Raw genomic sequence first — 9,914 nt, 5'->3', positions numbered from 1 at the left:
AACTATATACATATGCTCTGTTCCATTGAAACTCATAGGCCTATTGATACGTCTAGTATGAAATTCCATTTAAATCATCTATGCAATTTAGCTGTAACTGTATACATATGTTCTATTTCATTCAAACTCATAGGCATACTGGTACATCTAGCTATGAAAACATCTTAAAATGTAAATCATGTCACACATCATGTCATGCTGGCCATACATCTGTTTTCTTTGTTTTTTGTTGCTAATGCCGTGAGACTTTATATCCTCTGGTCTTACACTTGCTTTGATTGCTATGTGTCGTTGATTTGAACCCCCGATCTTGTTTTTGATGCTGTGGGGCTTTATACCAAATAGTCTTACACTTGCTATGCCATGGTGATCTTTCAACCATGGTCTTAACGTTCAACGTTAATGATTTCGTTCTATGCTCATGCTCATCACATCTCATACTCATCATGATCATGCTATCATACACATATGTATCGTATAACTTTGTATGCCTTTTTATCCCATTTTCAAATACATCATGAAAACATAATTCTCAACTCATTAGAAATCATCTAAAGGCATAACTTAGATATGTGAAGGTGTTGAAATCAATCACAAGCATATATCATCTCAAAATATCATTGGCTCGGGTTTAAGAAAATTTAGCATTTTGCATATTATAAAACTACAAAACTTAGTATCTTTTCTCAGTGAGTTAAATAGTTACCTAGGCTGCTTGACAATTGGCTATGAAGTAATCCTTCTGGTAAGCCACGGAATGTATCATTGTACAATACATTGTGATGACAATTAATACTAGCACCTAATCTTTTCTAACTCTAAATTCTCACTCTCTTGAATTGCTCAAGAACTAAGACCCATGGAAAACCCATAAATTTCTAGGGCTCCATTTGACAACCCATTAAACTAATAACAATAACCCATAAGATTATCTTAGGGTTAAACACACAAATTGCTAATTTTACAACACAGAGAAAAATCTAGGGTTTTAGGTCTTACCTTGATTTCTCATCGAAAGTGAAACCCAATGCTCGAAGATTGTGTGGAACACTTCAAAATACACAATACCTAAGGAAAATTGAAAGATCAAACTCAAACTCTCAAAAATTTACACAAAATCTAGAGAAACTAGGATTTTTGGAGTTACTTCAAAACTATCGTTGAAAACATAGATCTTGTAGAAAGTCTGGAGAGAATTCGTTTGGGAGAAGAGAAATAGGGAAGAAATGAGCTGAAAATTTGTTTACAACAATTTCTATCGAAGCTTGTCCAAACACCTTAGTGAGTTGTTCGGACATGCGTTGAAAATGCAACTTTCTGTCAAAGCCCGTCTGGACACAAGATTTACCCGTTCGAACACGTGCCGAGAAGTTAACCTACTGCCCAACTCGTTCGCAAGCCGTCCGGACACACCAGAGGACACGATTCTACTGCATGATCCGTCTAGACAGAATTGGTCCATCCGGACACACAACTCAGAAACTCAATTCTAAATGTTTTCTAAGTGTTTTTTTTTTCCTCTCATTTTACCTAATTAATCATTTAATTACTCAAATTCATGTTTTTAACACTTAATTAACATCTTAGACGTTACACTTACACATCAATCATGATGATTTACCTTGTAGGTATAGTAAACGTCCGAATTGGGGAAAATTCATTTCAAAGATATTTGTTGCCTTTTGTATTAGCTGTTCAACACCGCTAATTTTACCATAATCCGATACTTGAATCGAAAGTTATAGTTAAAATACGGAGACGTGCTCATTATGGAATTTTTCCAAAAATAACAGATTTTGACAACTTCTCTTTTCTGCAGCAAACAAATCCAAAATTGAATTGGATTCGGATCTTTCCAAGAATGAGTCTATCGACTTTAACTTCTACAATGAACTTGATGATTTTGAGTGCTTTTCTTATAAAACTTGCAAAATGCAAAAAAATACAAAAATGACACAAAATATCAAATTATAACAAAACTAAGAGATTAACATATGTGAATTAAGGGGCTTGAATGTGTAACATTCAACATTTATCACACCTCCAAACTTACATATTGCTAGTCTCTTAGCAATACAAAGCTGAAAAAAAAATAAAAAAAAATGAATAACTACTCTACTTCCTCTTTTGTGGGAAAAACGATTGCATTTAGCGTATGCAATAAATCTTTTAAACCTCTAGGACTCCCTAGTGGATGAGTGAAGTCTCGTGAGGGTTTGCTAGATATGCTACACACAAACATTATGCAAAATCATGTTATCCATAAGATTGAAGTATCATAAAAACAATGATTCTCATTCATTAGCAAGCTTAACAAAATAAACACCATCTTCAAAACTTTTAAGAATTCCAAAGTCTAAACATTTACCAATAACTGATTGAGACATCACAAGTTCAAATTGGTGTAAAGTGACCTAACACAATTTATGCGGCTTTAAATTAATTCCAATGCAAATGATCAAATACCTCAAAATTCATTGGGATCCCTATTAGATGAAATAACCAACGCATGATGATATTCTTCAATTTATTTATTATTATTTTTTTTTAATTTTTAGGCTGTGCAATGCTTAGCTCCTTTAAATTTTCTAACTGACCCATGTATCGAGTTTAGGCCAATGACTCCCAAACCAGATGATTTTAGGGCATTATCAATCGCTACGAAGCTAAACTTAGCCATATTATCAATCAATCCAAATTTCTCACATTTTGACGTGAATGCTTAATGTTTAATGAGGCAAGATGTCAAGTTACTCAATGAAAAATTCAATTCTTTTTTTTTTTTTTTTTTTTTAATTTATTTATTTTATTTTTATTCTCATGCCAAGATTATTTATCCAATAAGTCATTACTTCACTCCAAGATATTGAAAACAGATAATCGGTTGCATATGTCATACGTCACAAATTGTGTGTTAATGTGCTTGTGTAGATTCAAAGTGAAACATGTGAATTCTCATGTGCCAAAGGTAAATGCCAAGATTTAGATTCCCCTAATGAAATGATCATGTGTTCAAAATTTTAAGCTCGCCAATGAAATCTAAATCACAGTTAAAGTTCAACCAAATTCTTAAAAATAACATGATCATGCATTCACAATATGTACAACAGGACAGCAGAATGTGTTTCCTACCCGCAAACTTAAATGATATATTGTCTATAATGTATAAATAGAGATACAATACTGGGTGAAAAGAAAAAGGTGGGGCGAAAGTACTCCCCCAAAGTTTGACGCAAGAACGCATGTCCTGAAAAACAAAGCACTATTCCAGCTGTGTAATAAAAATAAGTACCATGAAAAACAACAAGAGAAGTGTCAGTAAGATGAAAAAAAAAAAAAAAGACAAATAAAAATAAACAAAAAGAAAAAGACGGAAACAAAGTGGGTTGCCTCCCATAAGCGCTAAATTTAACATCTTCAGCCAGACTCTTCAAAATTTACACCCTATAAGTTAATCAATGAATGTGAGTGCAAAACAACCCTTAGTCAGAATGTCAGGAAGTGAGTCTTCATCAAATTGTTTCAGTATTTCTAGGAAGAAACACTCATTCTCGAACAGCGGTGGCTAGGTGGCATGGAAGATGTTGAGCTATACTCCCACTTTCTCAATGGGCTTTTCGAGATCTTGAAAAAATGGATCTTTGGGCGCATATTCCATTTCAAGAGGAATTGTGTGTGGAATTGGATCTTTCGGGGGTTCAAAAGTTAGAACCAACTCATTCTCCCTTTCCTCCATCTCATTGTCAATTATCCTCTCACTCCTTAGTGGGATGTTGGCTTGGATCAGTTCATCATGAGAAGTACTTGAAGCATCTTCATCAATCATATATTGTTCTTTAGGATTGGCCTCTAATTGACTCTAAAGCTCATCTTCTTCAATCTGATTAGCTATCTGCTCCACTTGGAATCCTAGCTTGGATAGGGATTGAGATTGGGAGTTCACTGCCTGATTGAGAGAGGTCACTGTCTGATTCATCTCGCTCATAAGTTTCAATATTTGATCTTGGAAGTTATAATCCGACCTAGGAGATGGTACGGCCTGAGAGTGCTACTGTGGAGGCCGGTATGTGGAAGAAGGTTGGTAGGGCTACCTATTAGATTGAGCTTGATTGTGCACCCTTGGGGTCGAAATTCCTGTCGCTTGATCTTGCCAAGAGAAATTAGGATGGTTTCTCCATCCCGGATCATATTAATCGGAGTAAGGATTATTCGCAGGTCTAGAGAAAGCAACTGGCTCTAAATAAAAGTGATTAAACTCAAAGTGAGTTGGATAACCATCATATGGGTTCATAGCCAAGGTTTTAAGTCAAGGTCACAAAGAGTAATAAAAGTGACAAATCATAACTAAGTAAAACAAATAAATAAAGGACAGAAATTTCTTAGAAATCGGTTTGTAAGAATTTCATACAACCCACATATAAGATTGACATGTGTCCTTTAGTATGTGAGAAGCACATGTTTTAATAGCTTGTGTTTCTCACATGCTTTTTAATAGCATTAATAATAATAAAAAAAAAAACATGTGCTTCTCACATGTTTAAAGGACACATGCAACTTTTATATGTGAGTTGTATGAAATTTCCCACAAACCGGTTTGTAGGAAATTTCTGTTCATAGACAAGAAGTGGCCATACAACAAGTAAGTAATCCTGTTATTGATGTTCATATTAAAGTAGCATAGTTCTTCACATGTTCTTCTTATAAATCGATCTTGGTTTGAGAATTTTTATTTTCCGATGCGCATATGTCGTTTATGTAATATTCCCAACAACAATTACATGGATGAAATTAGTGGAACTTCATTATTCGAGAAACTTGCACCAGTTATTCCGCCGAAACTTGATTGCTTGAACTGCATGCACTGTTTGTCCGGTGGCCAGGTGGGTCCTGACTACATGAACCACTTTGCACCACTTATGCTTTTTGGTAGATTTTGAACCTCAGTGCCCGTTGTTTTCTTTAGGTCGCCCTCTCACCACTTCAACTCGCATCTTCCTCCACTCGTACGTGCCTCTTTTTTAGGTCTTTTCCACGACCCATCTTGTCATGACTCTCCGTGATTCACGCATTGAATCTAGGAGATATGGTGAAATGAATCTGGATATGTATCATGAGGAATTTCGTTCATAGGTTATCTATTAAAGATGGAAACAACGCAGAAATGAATATAAGGGTTGAGAAGACTTTGGAAGAATAACGTTAGGGTTACTTGCGTGGTGGACGGTGAGATTAAAAGTAGTGGATGGTTGGATTTAATTCTTAGAATCAGAGAAGATAATGCTCCATTTGTTTCGGCGTAAAATGTTTTCTAAAAAATGTTTTCGGTATTTTTCGGTGTTTGGTGCGGGCAAAAATAATAGTTGATGTGAACCTCAACTGACACGCTTTAAGATCCAACAAACAATATTGGAGTATTTGCCCGAAAAAAGCTAAAATTTAGATTTTTGATAGAAAACCCCAACCCAACGTTTATAAATGAAATGCGAACCAAAGGTATAAAGTAACAAACCCCGAACCAATGATCATGATTGAATCACGAACCGAAGGTATCAAATTTAAACGCCACAAGGAAGAATCCTTGATAAGTTCACAAGTTCTCTGAAGAACCAATAGAGGAAACAAACCTCACGTTTTCTTTTATTTTCATTCAATGACACCTCATTACAATGAGTGCAGGCTATTTATAACCTTTTCAGCCCTACATGCCCACTGTAAGGAAAAGGAAACTAACGTATTTCGAAAATAAGAAAATAGATAAAAAAAAAAAAAGGGCTAAAAACATAAGATCCTAAAATTTAGCACTAATAATAGGTAAGTCAATCAGCCAATTAATTGGTATAGAATTGGCTAGTCAATCAGCCAATTAATTGTTATGAAATAGGCAAGTCAATCAGCCAATTAATTGGTATGTAATTGGCAAGTCAATCAGCCAATTAATTGGTATGAAATAGGTAAGTCAATCAGCCAATTAATTGGTATGGAACTGGCAAGTCAATCAGCCAAATAATTGGTATGGAATTGGAAAGTCAATCAGCCAATTAATTGGTCTGAAATTAGAAAGTAATCAGCTACTTTCTCCTTCTAATTCCACGCCCACTCAAGCCATAATCAGTCATTAATCCACGCCATTGCTAAGGAAATTACACCAATCAATAGCTTGGATTAAATTTATTATGCCTTCATCTTCTTTTGGGCCAAGCTTGGAATGCCCCGTTTTAGAATCACTCCAAATCTCTTGAATTATCTCATTAAGTGCTTCTTTGATCTTCTTGGATCTTACACTAGTAATAGGCCCAATTGGAACATGCAATGGATCCTTTAATGGTGCTTGTTGATTCTCATCACGAACTTTGAAGCAGAGCATGTCCTAAAAGAGATATATGAAGGAGTATGAAGAAATCACTCGGGGGGTCGAATGTTAGCTCACGGTTGTACCAAAAAGGGTGCAAACTCAAGTGTAGGCTTTCGCAAATAATAATTCTCAGTAAGTACAAGGTCGATCCACAGGTAATGATCAAACACGAGAGAATAATTTTTATTATTATGTAGAAAAAAAAAATAAGAAGAAGAAATTTGACTTTGGTTTCCACTAGAAAGTGGAGTAATGGAATAAAATTTGAATTAAAAAGTAGACTACGAAACTAAAATAAATAAATTGGCTTCGGAAGAAATTAATGGAAATACTAGGGTTTTAAGGATCCACCTAGCATCGTTTTACGTATTCATGAGACATATAATGATAACTCAATTAGGTAGAATTTCAATTCTTCTAATTGGAAAATACAGCAATAAAGCACTCTTAAAAATAAAATGGTTAATTAGAATTTGATTTTGATAACATGACACAATAAAATAAGCATCTATTATTAATTCAGATGATATCAAATCAAATAGAATAAGCATTTGATATAAATGAAAAATAATAACAAATCAAAATAAATTTATTCTCATGAAACTTCTTTCAAATTAAAATTATCTCTGACATTTAATTATTAAACCATGAAGAACAACAAATAAAATGGTCTCACGAATACATAATAAGAATACTAGGCTTCACCCTCTAGCCCTAGCCAGAGATTTAGCCACTCATGGTATTAAAATACATAACGAAGTATAAATGAAAAGACATGAAAAAGAAAGATCCTAGAGTTTCTTTTATTTCTACGTACACCACCTATGCAAGGTTGGGCTTCACTTTTTTTTTTTTTTTTTTTTTTTTTTTTTTCTTTCATGTTTTGTTTTCTTCTACGTGGGCCTCACGAATTTCTTCTTTATTTCGTTGGTCCTTCACGCCTCTTTCTCCTTCCTTTCTTTCTTCCTTTTGCTTTGTCTTTCATTTATTTGCTCGGCTTGGCTTGGCTTGGCTTGGTTTTCTTAGCTTGGCTTGACTCCTTTTTGTCTACTTCTTTCCTAGGCTTGGCTGGATGATTATGAAAAAATTCAAACAAAACAATTTCCTGCATTAGAATATTTTTTATGCTCAAGATTAATAATTCAACGCTTTTCCTTAATTCATTGTTGCCTTGTAACTTGTCTTCCGCTTTAGGATCTGTAAAATTGTAAACAGCTCGTCGGGGGTGCCTACTGTCCCCACTCCGATGCTTAAGTCAGTTTTTATGGACAAATTTGGGAATATTCAGAGCAGTGTAAACTCAGAGATTAGAATGCAAATTTATACCTAGGGTAGTAGCCTATTTTAGGCACACTGTCCTGAAATTACTGGAGTGATTAAGTGCAATAGGATTAGGAGTCTAAGTCCTAGATTACACAAGCTTCAGACTTATGGGATAAAGGTCTATCCCGAAATATTTGGGATAGGAGTCTTTTGATGATATAGAAAGTCCTGGATAGAGAAATTAATCTGTGAAAATCTGAACATAGTCCCATGAATGCATTGCAACATCTTCTTGTGGAATTCGAGGAGCATATTCGAGTCGGTCTGACATGCTCTAACAATATGTCCGAGGGACAGTGATCCCGAGAGGGTTTACCACCGAGGTACAGAGATCTCAGATGTTTTACACCCTGAGGAGTTTTAAACCCGAGATGCTTGTACTCCGAGATGATTTTATCCCTAAGGTCCTTGAGGTCCGAGGTGTGTTTGCCATGTGACATTGTAGCAAATACCCGAGGCGATATTGATCGAGCTAATCGTGGTTGGGTAGGTCTGGCTAGCTGGGCCCCCAATTTGGGTGTGTGATATGAACTCCACCAACAATTGTGATGAAACCCGATAACAATGATGGTTTGAAACCCCAAGATCATGTAGACAAGATTTGTTGAGCCTTGACCCGTCACCTAATTAGATGAGAAACCAAGACTACGAAGGATTGAAACGCCACACCAAGAAACCTAAGAATCTCTCAAGAATCAAGGTGATAAGTTTGGTTGTTTGAATGCCACAAGATTAACTTGATAAGTTCAAAGAGTTCTTTCAAGAACAAAGAGGAACACAAGACCTCACAATAATGATAATTTTCTGAAAACAATATCTGCCTTACAAAATTCGTAATGCCCATCTATATACTTCGAACAACCCTCCAAGAATAGGAAAATTCATAACTACAGCTTTAAAAGCAACACAAACAACAACATAAACAAGTCCCCACAAAATAACTAAATGACTAAGTTCAATGTATTTAACATAACCAGTCAAGACCAAGTTCATTTCCTTATTTAATATCCTTGAAACTCAACAAGTTCACACCCTTTAATGGTCAAACCATGCTGGTCACGTTTTTCCATGCTAATTAGCCTCTTCAATTGTTTTGATGACATGGACTAAGCCTTGATTATTATTTGAGCCCATTTTGGTCTTTTTAGAGTCAGCCCAATTCTCTTGGATTAGCCCATTTAGTGCTTCCTTGAAACGTTTGGCTCTAAGTCTTGTAATTGGGCCACTAGGAAGTGACAAAGGGTCTTGTGCAACTTCAGCTCCATTCCCACGTGTATGATCAACATGTCCAACTCCTTGGCTTGCATCAGTGTGGGCCTAGTCGAGTTTAGGATTGATAATTTCCCCAACAGTTACCCCGCAATTATCTTATTTGAATTTAGAAGGTAAGAGAATTAATTGTCTATTTTGAATTTTGGAAATCCCTTCTGTATCCGCGCCTGACAGCCGGAATTTTCAAGCCATAATGACGCATCACAGATATCTTCTAGCTAATGATGGTGTCGTACCTCGAATCTCAAGCTTCAAGTTTCTAGGCGTCGCATTGATGGTGGATGTCGACTTTTCTAGACATTGATTTGATAGATGCTTTGGTTTTTGGAGAATTCATTGTCAGGCGCTTCAATTCTCGGGGAAGTGAAATAATGACGTCCCTTCAATTCTCGGATACGTGTGGGGGCATTAAAATTTATCCCCTATAAATATTGACAATTCTCACCATTCATTTTCACTTCTCACTTTCACTTGAGCTCTCTTCTCTCTTCTTTGAATTTTCGGCAAACCCGAAACTTCTTTCTCCAATCTTTCTTTCTCTAGAAATGGCAAACACTCTGAATCCCATTGAACCTTTAGTAGCTCTGAGACTACAACAAGCACCTAATTAGGTCAGGGTTGACCCGGCGTTGAGACCCCTAGAGAATCGCCAAGAGGTGGTTCTTTCTGTGAAACACGAGGGTGTACGCCGGCGGAATTTTGACACTTCGCCGTCCGTCCATTCATTCTTCCAAGATCCAGCCACCAAGTGGATAAATGGCGGCGACATCACTCTATTCTAGAGGATGTTCATGGTTGGTCTACACCTTCCCTTCCCGAAGATTGCACGGGACTTCGTGCTTTTCCTGATGGTGGCTCTGAGCCAAATAATGCCGAATGCATGGAGGTACCTCTTCGCAGGCTACATCCTCTGGAAGACTATGCTCGGGAAAGAGATGAGCATCAACCAATTCTTCAACATCTACCG

This window comes from Alnus glutinosa, chromosome 6 (genome assembly GCF_958979055.1).
Source record: "Alnus glutinosa chromosome 6, dhAlnGlut1.1, whole genome shotgun sequence".
Taxonomy (NCBI): Eukaryota; Viridiplantae; Streptophyta; class Magnoliopsida; order Fagales; family Betulaceae; genus Alnus; species Alnus glutinosa.
Note: the sequence above shows the minus strand (reverse complement) of the source record.